This window comes from Haplochromis burtoni, unplaced genomic scaffold (genome assembly GCF_018398535.1).
Source record: "Haplochromis burtoni strain Fernald_Lab_line unplaced genomic scaffold, NCSU_Asbu1 Contig_3, whole genome shotgun sequence".
Lineage (NCBI taxonomy): Eukaryota > Metazoa > Chordata > Actinopteri > Cichliformes > Cichlidae > Haplochromis > Haplochromis burtoni.
In genome coordinates, this window is record NW_024582364.1 from 3558038 (window position 1) to 3569270 (window position 11233).

The 11233-nt window shown below is 43.9% G+C and overlaps 1 protein-coding gene across 12 annotated transcripts in view; it reads right to left on the bottom strand.

Moving 5' to 3' along the window:
- The window catches only part of LOC102308108 (adhesion G protein-coupled receptor L2), an 89082-nt gene extending 81693 nt beyond the window's left edge, over positions 1-7389 (bottom strand). For 11 of the 12 annotated variants that reach the window (XM_005912647.3, XM_005912645.3, XM_042219551.1 and 8 more), the window contains exon 1: positions 6705-7389. The gene's annotated coding sequence lies outside the window, so the exon portion shown is untranslated. Of the gene's footprint in view, positions 1-3698; positions 5302-6704 lie in introns of those variants that run through there. The other variant, XM_042219536.1, reaches the window with a different exon arrangement.
- Positions 7390-11233: the final 3844 nt, after the last annotated feature.

The window sequence follows — 11233 nt, forward strand, 5'->3', positions numbered from 1 at the left end:
GATGCATGCTTCTTTTATTTTATTTTCAGCCCCCTGCCTCCGTTTTTCTTTTCCTCCCTCCAGTACATCATTCCTCTGGGTGTTTGTGCGGTGTCCCTTAGTTACCGGATAAGAGACCCAGCAGCTCAGAGAGTTAAAAGCCTGCCCTGTCCCACTCATACGAACAAGACCATCAATAATTCACCCTCATCGGGAAGCATTATCTAACAGCCTTATAAAAATTTCAAGGTTGTGGGTGACAACATGGAACCAGTGAAGAAAGTGCTCCGTAAGAGAGCACTCCAGGTGCCAACACTGTGGGCAACAGATATGTTCAACTAAAGGCAGAGGTACACTCGTCTGCACTATCATGTAAGCCAGTCCCGCAAGGTTGATTTAACCGTTACACGGAAAACACAGAGGTCCCTCTGAAATAAAGGACAGCCACCGCATATCTCCTCTTGTCTCCACCGTGTGTGTGTGTGAGTGTGTTAGTGTGGCACAGAGGTGGAAGCGTTTGCTCGGCTGTATTAACGCCCAGGCTCATTCTCATTGACAGTGAAATCCCTCTAAGCCTAGATCAATTACATCCAGCTCTGCTGTAATTAAAATGTCCTAACAAAGGTCTTAGGAGCACAGGACAGAAACCTACCCATTCAAAATAAGCTCGGTCCAATCTATAGCAATAACCCCAAGAAAATAGTTTAAAGCTTCCTTTGGTGATAAGCACATGCACAAAGTGTCCACGCACGGCTGCTGCTCGGCTCAAAACAACCCCAGTTTATCCTTTAATGAGATCAAGATATGATTTAAGATGTGAAAAGCACACGGGCTCGCATTAAGCACAGTTAGCAGTAATATTTTTAATCATTGCAAGTACATAGTATAAAATACTAATTAATCCATGAAATAAAAAGCTAAAACAAAACCCGTGCACGTGCTTGTTTGGTAGCCCCAACTACTAAGACAACTAATTATTTGTTCTCTTAAGTACATCTGATGCTTGACTATGCTCTGCTGAGAAATGACAGAATGCTTATGAGTCTCCTAATTAAAACTCAGCAGTGGAGTGATTAGCAATCACAACTCCACTCTTCAAATATCAAGATCTGATTTGCTTGGCTGATCAACAACAGGCTTCCTTCTCTCACTGCAACCCTGAGAGCCTGCAGCCCCTCTCAGTGTGTATTAAGGAGGCTTTTGAAATGTCGGAAATCAGCAAGAAAGGGCTCAGCTGAATTTTGAGTTTTATATTGCTCTTCTTCTCTCTTTTTTTGCCAGAATGCCATTTGCATTTCTTTTTCCTTCTTTCTTTCTGTCTCTTTTTTAATATTGACTGCCAGCAATCACAAAATAGATTACACACTGACGGTGATGAACGCCTAAATGTTTTTGGTTTCACAAGCTAATTCATCATGCTACGAAACCCGAGTAAGAAGAAAAACATCAATAACATCACTTATGGTAACCAGTAAAATTAAACTTGAAAGCTGCTCCCTCATTGCGCCGATGAGGGGACTGTTCCTGACACGGAGAGCGCAAGATGGCTGACTGCACTGACACATTGTGAAAGCACGCCTCGCAATCCTAGGTAATAGATTCTCTTTGCTGTGCGACTCCCACCACTCCTCATCTTCTGTGACAACGCCTGCCAATCAAAGCCCGAGGAACGTTCAAGGGCTTTGACAATATCTCCTCACCTTGAAAATACATTGGCTTCATCACAAGGCACCGAGTGACACCAAGTAGGCATCAAATAGCCATTAGACATGGCAGACAAAGAGCCGGCGCACTACAGGTGATCCCGTGCCTCTCTCCTCTTATTTTTCTTTTCTTTTTTTCACCCAATGTAGCAAAACAGCTCCTTGAAAAATTGGCATTCAAAGTATTCTTTCTGTACATAAAGACACAACAAGAACAAATGCCAGCAATACCGTGGGAGGTGACATTTAAGAGTTGGACAGAAAATGCACTGCATGAGAGCACTAACGGTGGAAGCGTTTTTATGATCATTTGAAGGAATCTGCAGCAAAATTGAAGGAAGTGAAAGAACCCCAATATTATGTTCAATTTAGCTTTGTAATACACTAAGTAGCTTCTCGGGAAGCAAATGCTCCTGTGATGTTTGTGCGAAAGCACTTAATAGCAGAATTCGTGCTGTCCATCACGCGCGGAGGCCATGACGATTACTCATTTGGAAAATAAAACATGGGTGTGGGTGTATACCTGGTCCGATCTCTTTGAGGAATAACGATGTTACCCCACATCAGCTGACTCATTTCCATTTTTATGTGATTCATGAATACCATGAAGGATGAACAAGGAGATCTTTCTGCAGTGAAGCATGGCCTGAGCTTCAATTTCTGGGATAATTATATGATACTATTTAGGAATTTGAAGAAGAGAGAAGCGCTTCCTCGGCTCAAGACAGATGACCTGTCAGATACACCTAATACCAACACAAAGCCTTCAGCCTTTAATCTGCACACTTCCTGTGACCTATACTGTGGCAGAACCAAATAAAGAACCCTATCTTCGTATCCCCCTGAGACAGAGCAGTGTCCTAATATGCTAATGCCAGCCAGTGTTGGAGAAGAAGCTCTGAGGGCGGCCCAGACAGCACAGGTCAGTGCTAATCTTCTGATATATGGAGCTTAAAGACCTGGGACACATCCATCACATGCCGCTGACGGCTCCCCTACTGGGCGAGATCTGCACACTCCAAAGGGTTAACACACACCCCAAAGAGACCTCTGACGATCCATCACTCAAGAACCGGTCTCTGTTTGAGCAGAGTCCCCTAACAACACAGAGGAGGTAGCTTTCTCCGCGGTGAGCGCATCTACAGCCAGCGTGACTACTAGACCTAAGCGCCAAGCCTCTGTTGATCATTAAACATCCATTTTTAAACCAGTGGGGGAAAGTTAACTGTCATTTTAAACGCAGGAGGTGGTAGTATGGGGGAGAATTTTTCTCCCTCAGATCTCAGCGAAAAGGAGCGAGACCATATATCTATCCATCGGGTTAACTACCCTAACACATAATCATTCGTTCCAGTCATCTGTCTCTTTATTTTTGAGGCGAGCCACAAAATGGCTATGATAGGATTCTGCAGCGAGTGAGAAACTCACCCCGAAGCACTTTGTTAAATAAACAAAATGCCCTTTGCTTTCTTCTTTTTAAGCCCACACTCCTCTGTTGTGCATTTTCCTCCCTCCTTCTGGCTAACAGGCAAGAGTACCGCTTCAATGTGAGCATCACCGGTAAATATCAGGTTTGGTGTCAGCCCCTAAGATTCAGACACTACTCTCCAGACCTGAGACCATTTTGCAGCAACACTCAGCCAGGACAAAATCCATCTTAGAAGGAGCACTGATGTCAAATCCTTCCACTGATAGCAACCTCAACAGAGCAGAATGCATGTACTTCTCCTCTTCAGCAGCTTTTTAATAATTTGAAGAACGGGGCTCGGCTCAGCACACCGCAGCATGGTTTCTTCCCCACTCTTGTTTCTTTCCTGACTCACCAAACTCACCACAGTTGCTGCTGCCCTGTCCTCCTACACATACACAATGAAGGCAGCCCTGCTCTCTGAGCTTTGTCAGAAGCCATTGTAGACAACACAGGAGTAAGTCAGTCCTAACAGGGAAGGAGAATTCAACCATTCATGAGAAAAGCATCTAAAGTGTGCTTCTCCACTAAAATGAATATAATCCCACCTGCCGCTCCTCTCAGACCTTCTTCCTGTCCATTTGTTTGTCCAACTTTTTCGCAGCGAGCCAGTCAGAGGAACAGAACAAGTCAGCTGTCAAACCCGCCTGCCGTGAGTGAAGATGGCAGGTGAAGTCCTGCTTTATCCACCTCCGCCCCCCCACCTCCTCAGCCTTCTCTATCCTACTCTTTGGTTCAACACGGAAAAGTCGCCTCCTACTCTCGCCTCTTTCACAAGTTTTGTGATCATATTTTGTCCAAACATAGGAGGGAGAGGAAGCAGCGAGGTCTCTCCTCTTGAAGGTTGGGAAGTGGTTGGCTCATGTTATTACCCAGGAGCAGGATGACCACGAAGGGGCCACCGACCCCTACCGCGCTTCCAATGGCATTTCCATTCCCTGTCTCTGTGTAATAACATCTCACACACTGCACTTTCTTTCACTATTAACCTATGCTGATCCTATTTTCAAAGTAAGGGCACGCACAAAGCATAGAAATGGCTTTTTTTCCCCGTGTCTCTCCTTCTTTGCAGTGCAAACGTGCGAGTGTTTATTTTCATCTACTTAACCTGCCTAAAATTGCTGTGAACATTAGGCCACGTATCCTCACACAAAGGGAGGAGAAGGGAAAGGGGGGGGGGAAAGACGAATCCATCAAAATAAACAGCGTCTTGCCGCATTCCTTCTCTGACAAACAACAGCTGCACAGAATTGGAAATAAATATTATCTCTGCGACAAGAAAAACAACACCGCTAGGTTCTCGAGAGTCGTACACAAAGCTTGAACGCTCCGTGTCATTACATCTACGCTCGCTCGGTTTTGGAATTAAACCATTTATTTTGTCAGAAAGCGACTGAAAGCAAATTGATTTTGGAGCCTTTTTAGATGCAGGCCGCGGTGACCAAAACGGCAGTTAAAAACAAGCAAACATATTTTCAGCAACTTCTGTTCTTTTCTTTTTTTCCCCAATCGCCATGATTGTGCTCTGATGGTGTCCCATTCTCCTAAAGAGGTTGAAACACAGATCTTTGTTCCTGGTCTACGCTCGCCCCGAGAAATACTGAGCGAAAATGTTTTAACAGGCAAAATCTTTTTTAACATGACCACGTCTCTGAACGGCGTCCAAAATTTCCGCTAAATACGCGGCTTTTGGTGTTAAGCTTACGGCCAGCAAGTTCTCCCAATCCACACTAAATCTGTTTCCAAGACAAACACTTGCCTCTCGCACACACACATAAACCATGACCAACTGCAGTGTCCAGCAATCCTGTCAGTAGCTTCCACCAGCAACAGCAGCAGCAGCAATTCTCTATCAGAACAAAACTGCTTAGAGGAAGGGGGCTGGTAGCTCAAGTTCTCCCTATTGAAATGCAGACACTTTGATATGGAAATTGGCAGTTACAAAAACCCGCTAGAATTCACACTAGCATGCACTGAAACCATTTGCGCAATGTGAGATGAGATGGCACTTCCTCCCAAGAAAACACAAGACAAATGGACTAAACCAGCATGTCTGGGGTGGGCGAGAGATGGAGTGGAGGTAGAATCAGGGTAGAGGGAGGCAACAGACCATTTGTCCCCCTCCTCCTCCTCCCTTCCCCTCCTTCTCCTTGAATTCCTACCATTCACTGTCCAAGCACTTGTTTCAAGACACAGACCCCCCCACCCCCCGAACTGAGGCATTTTTTTTTTAAGCGCAACATCTATATTCAACAGTAAAGCCTCCTATCGGCAGGGGAGGAAGTGACCTTTTCATCTTCAGCAATCACTGATGGGTACGTCAGTATTAACCAGACGCTCTGAGCATCATCCCAGCCGAGGGAGACTTTTTTTTTTGTCTTTGACCGACACGACACAAAAAAACTTATCCGCCACGGCCCCAAAATATGCCTGGATTTGTCTGGTGGCGAGACAATTAGTCACACTGTGCATATAGCTTATATAATGCTGCAGTTTTTCCTTTCGCTTTTTCCCCTCCTTTGTAGTTCGTGACTGAATTGTGAATTTTGTCAGGTTTCTTTTAAGGCCAGCTCATCCATACTTTTCTGCATGAAGCTGTTATATAAGCATATGAAAGGGAAGCTCTCAGTTTCCCCAACTTAGCTTATATAATGTTGCACCACCATCCTGATCTGGTATAGACAGTATGGATTATGTGCAAACGTTATTTAACCTTCCCACGTCTGCCCAGCACAGTCATGCTCTCCTCTGGCTTCTTGCTTTAGTCTGTGCCTCCCCCTAAAAGCTTCACGTGAGATTGGGAGATGGTGCCTGTAAAAACTGTGTGTGTGTGTGTGTGTGTGTGTACGTGAGAGACAGAGAGTGTGAGTGTGTTTGTGAGTGTGTCCCATCATCACACATGGCTGACTCTGGTCTGTGAATTATACATGCCCTGTGAAATGATCTTATTTTATAGCCGCAAAATGGAGAAGTAAATGGAGACAGTAACTGACATCCAACTACTTAGCTCCTGGTGTCCTGGACTGGGTGGAGATGTTTGTGTGAGCGCTCTCTTTTTTTTTTAATATCACTCTTGAATATCCTATAAATATAAATCAACTTCTCTTTGTTTTTTCCTTATGAAGAAAAACAGGCTTCAGCTTCATGCTAAGGGATTTTCTTGTCATGTGTGAATCTTGATTAAAAGAAAATCCCATTTGTAATGTGAAAACACAAGAACTGTCATAGAATAATCGTTTTTTAAAAAAAGCACCTCTCAGTGGGCATTTAAGGTAAATTACATGGGATTATATATACATCTCAGTAACTAAGCAACTTCACATTAATTTAAAGTCTGGATGCGAAAGCCACCTAAAAATAACGTCGCCTATACTCTGGGCTTTATATTGATCCCATCACCACAGTTTTAAACTACCGGAGGAGCCCGTGGGCCCGTTTTCTGACATTTGCCTTATCCTATCCTGGGAGTGTAAATAAATGGTATTGATTCAGCGAGACATAACCCAGCATCTCCCCTGAAAGACTCAAAACATCCGCTTTTAAAGGCTACTTACAGAGGGTATACGCCGTGCCAAAATACGGATCCCGGCGCGGAATGTGAATCTCAGATCAACACCAGGAGCCCCCTTCTTCTTCTTCTTCTCCGTCTCTCCCTTCTTTTCTTTTTCAGAAGAGGCCCCCAGAAACTAAACAGCGGGTCGCACAAAGACGGCTGGGGTTTGGCTGCATGCTCCACTTTCCTCACAGTGGAAGAGAAAGGTGGGGTTTCCCGTGCCAGGTATCTATTCTTCTTCCAGCCAACGCGCCCGGGACCGGACGAATAGCTCCATGGCGAAGGGTCTGTTCAAAAGTAATGATCGTTACTCCCCCGCCTCCTCCTCCTCCTCTTGTGCATGCACCCAGGCTCCTTCCGACGGGAGCGCTACGGATAGACTGCATAAAAAAAGGGATCACTTCAAGGAGACGGAGATGCGCCCCAGTCTCGTTTAAAAAAATCAAACTCCGAGCTCTGCTCCCGCACTGCTAAGTCTTTCTTAAAGTCTCCAGCGGTCGGGTTCGCCGATAAAGCACGGAGGGGGCTAATAGGACTTCTTCAGGCTGGTTTTCAGTGCGTTCCCTCGGTTGTTCCCTCTGCGCCTCATCCACACGCCGTGCAGACAGTCGGAGCTACAGCCGGACTGGAGGCAAACAAGGCGAGGAGAAACGGCTCACCGGTCCCCTGCTCTGCAGCAGCTGGCTGTTGAGGACAGCGCGCAAAACCTGGAGCGGATCGCCAGGGAGCGCGCGGATTAGGATCCTAATGCCAATTATGACCGCGCGCATTAAGGCTAATATTAAACATTTATCTCCCGGGTGTTCAGATTTTATGCATGCGTTAAAGCGCGAGCGTGTTCTGCTGTTTTTGCTCCGGCTTGTGAAGATGGACTTTTTAACAATCCACGAAGCGCAATATTTTAATCAGCATTCCCCGGTGTAATCAGGAGAAAGGAAGCAAAAAAGCAAAAGAAAAGTGCAAGACCATTCATTACCAAAATCCACCTTATTCCAGGCATATAAATACGATACTATTTTTAACCCTATTAGAATTTCAGTATTGTGGGCAGTAGTTTTCACCTGGATCATTAGTATTAATAAAAACAGCACAACAACACAGGATAATGAGGCCGGAGCAAGAATTGTTCTAACTGAATCAGGCCAAAGACTGGGAAAAAAAGCAGAATAAGAAACCTTTAAATAGAAGCAGTCAAAAAGAGAAAAATACTGACCACTGACCACCAATGTTACCCCTCAGTCTCCTAGCAGGCACACCTATGGTATTGATTTCAAAATCCTAGGTCGCCTTGTTCTCAAGTCACCGCATTCCCAAGATTTTCAGAAAACTTAGTCTACCTTCAGCTCAAGTTCACTGATATCTGAACTTGGCCAAGATTTTTAGTAGCTACATCTGTGGTATCAATTTGAGAATCGTATGTCCCCTTGTTCTCGAGTTCATGCTTTCACAGTTGAAGGGTAAAAATCAGTTTCTGTACTTCTTCTCTCCTCTTTTAGCTATCATACTCAAGTGTAGACTAGTAAACTACTACAAACCAGTTCCTGGAGCTAACTCATTTAATCATGATATCTAATTACACAGGGACAGAGTGCATCTACTGAATAAGCAAAGTGTGCTCAAATATGACCAGTTTGCATCATGGAAGAAGAAAAAAATCCAGCAAAAACTACCCAAACTACCAGCGTATACAGTGATATTCAGTCACTACCTCAGAGCAGATGTTGTGCAAACATTCAATATCCATCCATATGCTCGTGGAAAGAAACTGCAGCGTACAGTTCCTCCCTTTAATCTTGTCGACACAGAAAGAAGATGCTCATTTGAAACCTCGGATAATAGAGTAATGCCACTAATGATAACATCTTCAGGGACGTATTCAAATACATTTAATTTCATTTAGAGTCCATTACGAAATGTCACATGGTAAATTCTGCTCTGAACTCTTGCAGTTTGTTTTATGTGACAAAGGATTCCCAAGTTTCACACTTCAAATGTAATATATGCGTATCTTTAATACGTATCATATGGAGCATTTAGGCATATGCTCAGCAGGCCCTCTGCTGGGCCAAAACACCAGAGGTCTTACGTCAATAATCTTTAGAGCATTGATCTCTGGCGTCCTGTGGCGTGGGGCACCTGGGTCCTTGCATGCTGCAGTTTGTAGGGTGGGGTCACTAAGGATTGGGTGTGTTCTGTTGCATCTCACAGATGCAAAATCCAGTTGAGATCTCGGTAAAGCTCTTTGTCATGTTCTTAAAGCAGGTCCTAAGCAGGTTTTTATGGTGTGGATGGGCACAATTTAGTCTCAGGCCTGATTTGGAAATCTACGTCGTAACTTACAACGTAACCAGAAACCCCTTTTAAACCTACGCCGTAACCTTCCACATAACCTGACGTGCACCTCCAGAGAACTGTAACGACACGTCAGGTTGACACAGTCCACAACGACTGAATGGAGTGGAAGGTTAGGCAAGGGGTTAAAAGAGGTTTCCAGTTACGTCATAAGTTACGATGTAGATTTCTTGCGAGTCTAAATCACAGTTTAGATGAGGCTGCAGCCTTCTGGGAGTGCCACTGGCTGCATGAATGTTAATTGCACGTAAAAGTAACAGGCACATAAATGCAAGAACCTAGCAGAACATTGCTTTGTAATGAAATGATCAGAGTTATTACATTACTGTTTTAATTGAATCTCCTCCCCGCTTTAATGTTGTGGCAGTGAGAACAGTCATGAGAAAAAGAAAGGACTCTATGAAGTCCTAAGTTTGCCCTTACTGCTTGACTTGGAATTAAGTGAGGGTGTGCTAATCAAATTCAGTTGATGAACAGATCATCAGTAAGTGTGCGCACATCTATAAAAACAGAAGTTTTGGGAATTTGCAGGACTAGTGTGTTAACACAATGCCACAGTCTTCCCAGGAGTGGATGTCCCAGCAAATTCACCTCTGGGTCAGAATGTGCGATCAGAGAAACTGCAAAAAGAAAAACAAGAGCTACAACTCAGCATGTTAAATGTTAAAGTTCATGACAGTACAGTCGGAAAACGACTGAAAAAGCATGACTTGTTTGAAAGGGTTACCAGCAGAAAGCCTTTTGTCTCTAAAAAGAACATTGTGGCATGGCTTAGTTTGAAAAGTTGTATCTGAACAAACCGCAAGACCTCTGGAACAATGTACTTTGGACAGATGAGATGAGATCAAAGATCATAATGCACAGCACGAACACCTCATACCAGCTGTGAAGCACGGTGGAGGAGGCGTGATGATTTCGACTTGTTTTGCAGCCATAGTACCTGGGCACCTGCCAGTCACTGAGTCAACCATGAACTCCTCTGCATGGCAAAATATTCCAGCGATTAGTTCAAGTTATTGCTGTCAAATGTGGTTCTACAAGCTACCAAATCATGGACGCTCCTTAGTTTTTCACAGGGCTGCAGAAATTCCTCTGAAAACTTTTCTCCACTTTGACTTTACACTAGCTTCAAATGTGCAAATGCAAAAGTCCATACTGGTGTGTTGTTTTCCACAAATACAAATCATGTGTATTTCACATTTTTGAAAATAGTGTTAACTGCATATTATCTTGTACTGTGACAGCTTGGCAACCTGTCCAGGGTGAACCTCACCTCTCAGCCTATGGCAGCGGGGTTAGGCTCCTGCCGCCCACAACCCTAAATTGATAAAGAACGTGGATGTTTGTTTGATTTCCATTCATCTCTGTACAGCACATAATCAAATAACGACTGGCCCTTGACAGTAACAGCAACAATCGCATATTTGGTTTTCGGTGTAAGACATTACAAAAACCCAAGAAAAAGTCGAGAGTTTGTTTACTTATTTTTTATGCTGTATACACAATTGAATGGAAAACAATGCTGCCAAGAGCGAATCAAATGAATAGACTCAGATTTCAAGAATACAATAGTACGGCTTACAAACTGGTTGGCTTGAATGAAGCCTTGTAGACTGAGAGTAATTGCACTAATGATGCAATCATAAAAAAAAAGGAAAGATTTAAATTGTTTGTTTGCTCAAAAAGCACATGTGCTCTAAATTCCAGTTTTCACATGAGGCTTCTAAAACACATAACTACATGCCATCCCTGTTGTAATACTCTATTGCAACAGGAGAGAAAAACATCAGGGTGCTAAGATCTTGTCATGCAGGTGCAGTGAAAGCCCTCACTCAAATCCTCAAGAAAGAAGGCATGGAGTTAATAGGCACTGTCTCGAGGAAGATGAATATATAATGTGTAATGTATTGTCACTGTTCCACTGAGACTTGACTAAGAATGATGTACGACGCAGACATTTTCTACTGCATTGATTCTGCCTTCATTTTTAAAGCACACTATACTTGCTCTCTTGGTCACAATGGAGAGGGGGGCAAATTGAATCCTGATTTTACGGTCGCGAGCGGGGACTCGAATTGTAACTGACTTGGCAACCTCCAAAAAACATGAAACTATAACTGAGTTGACTGGAAATGATTCGGCTTTGTCGATGAAATTACACTTCAAAGCTGAAAGCCC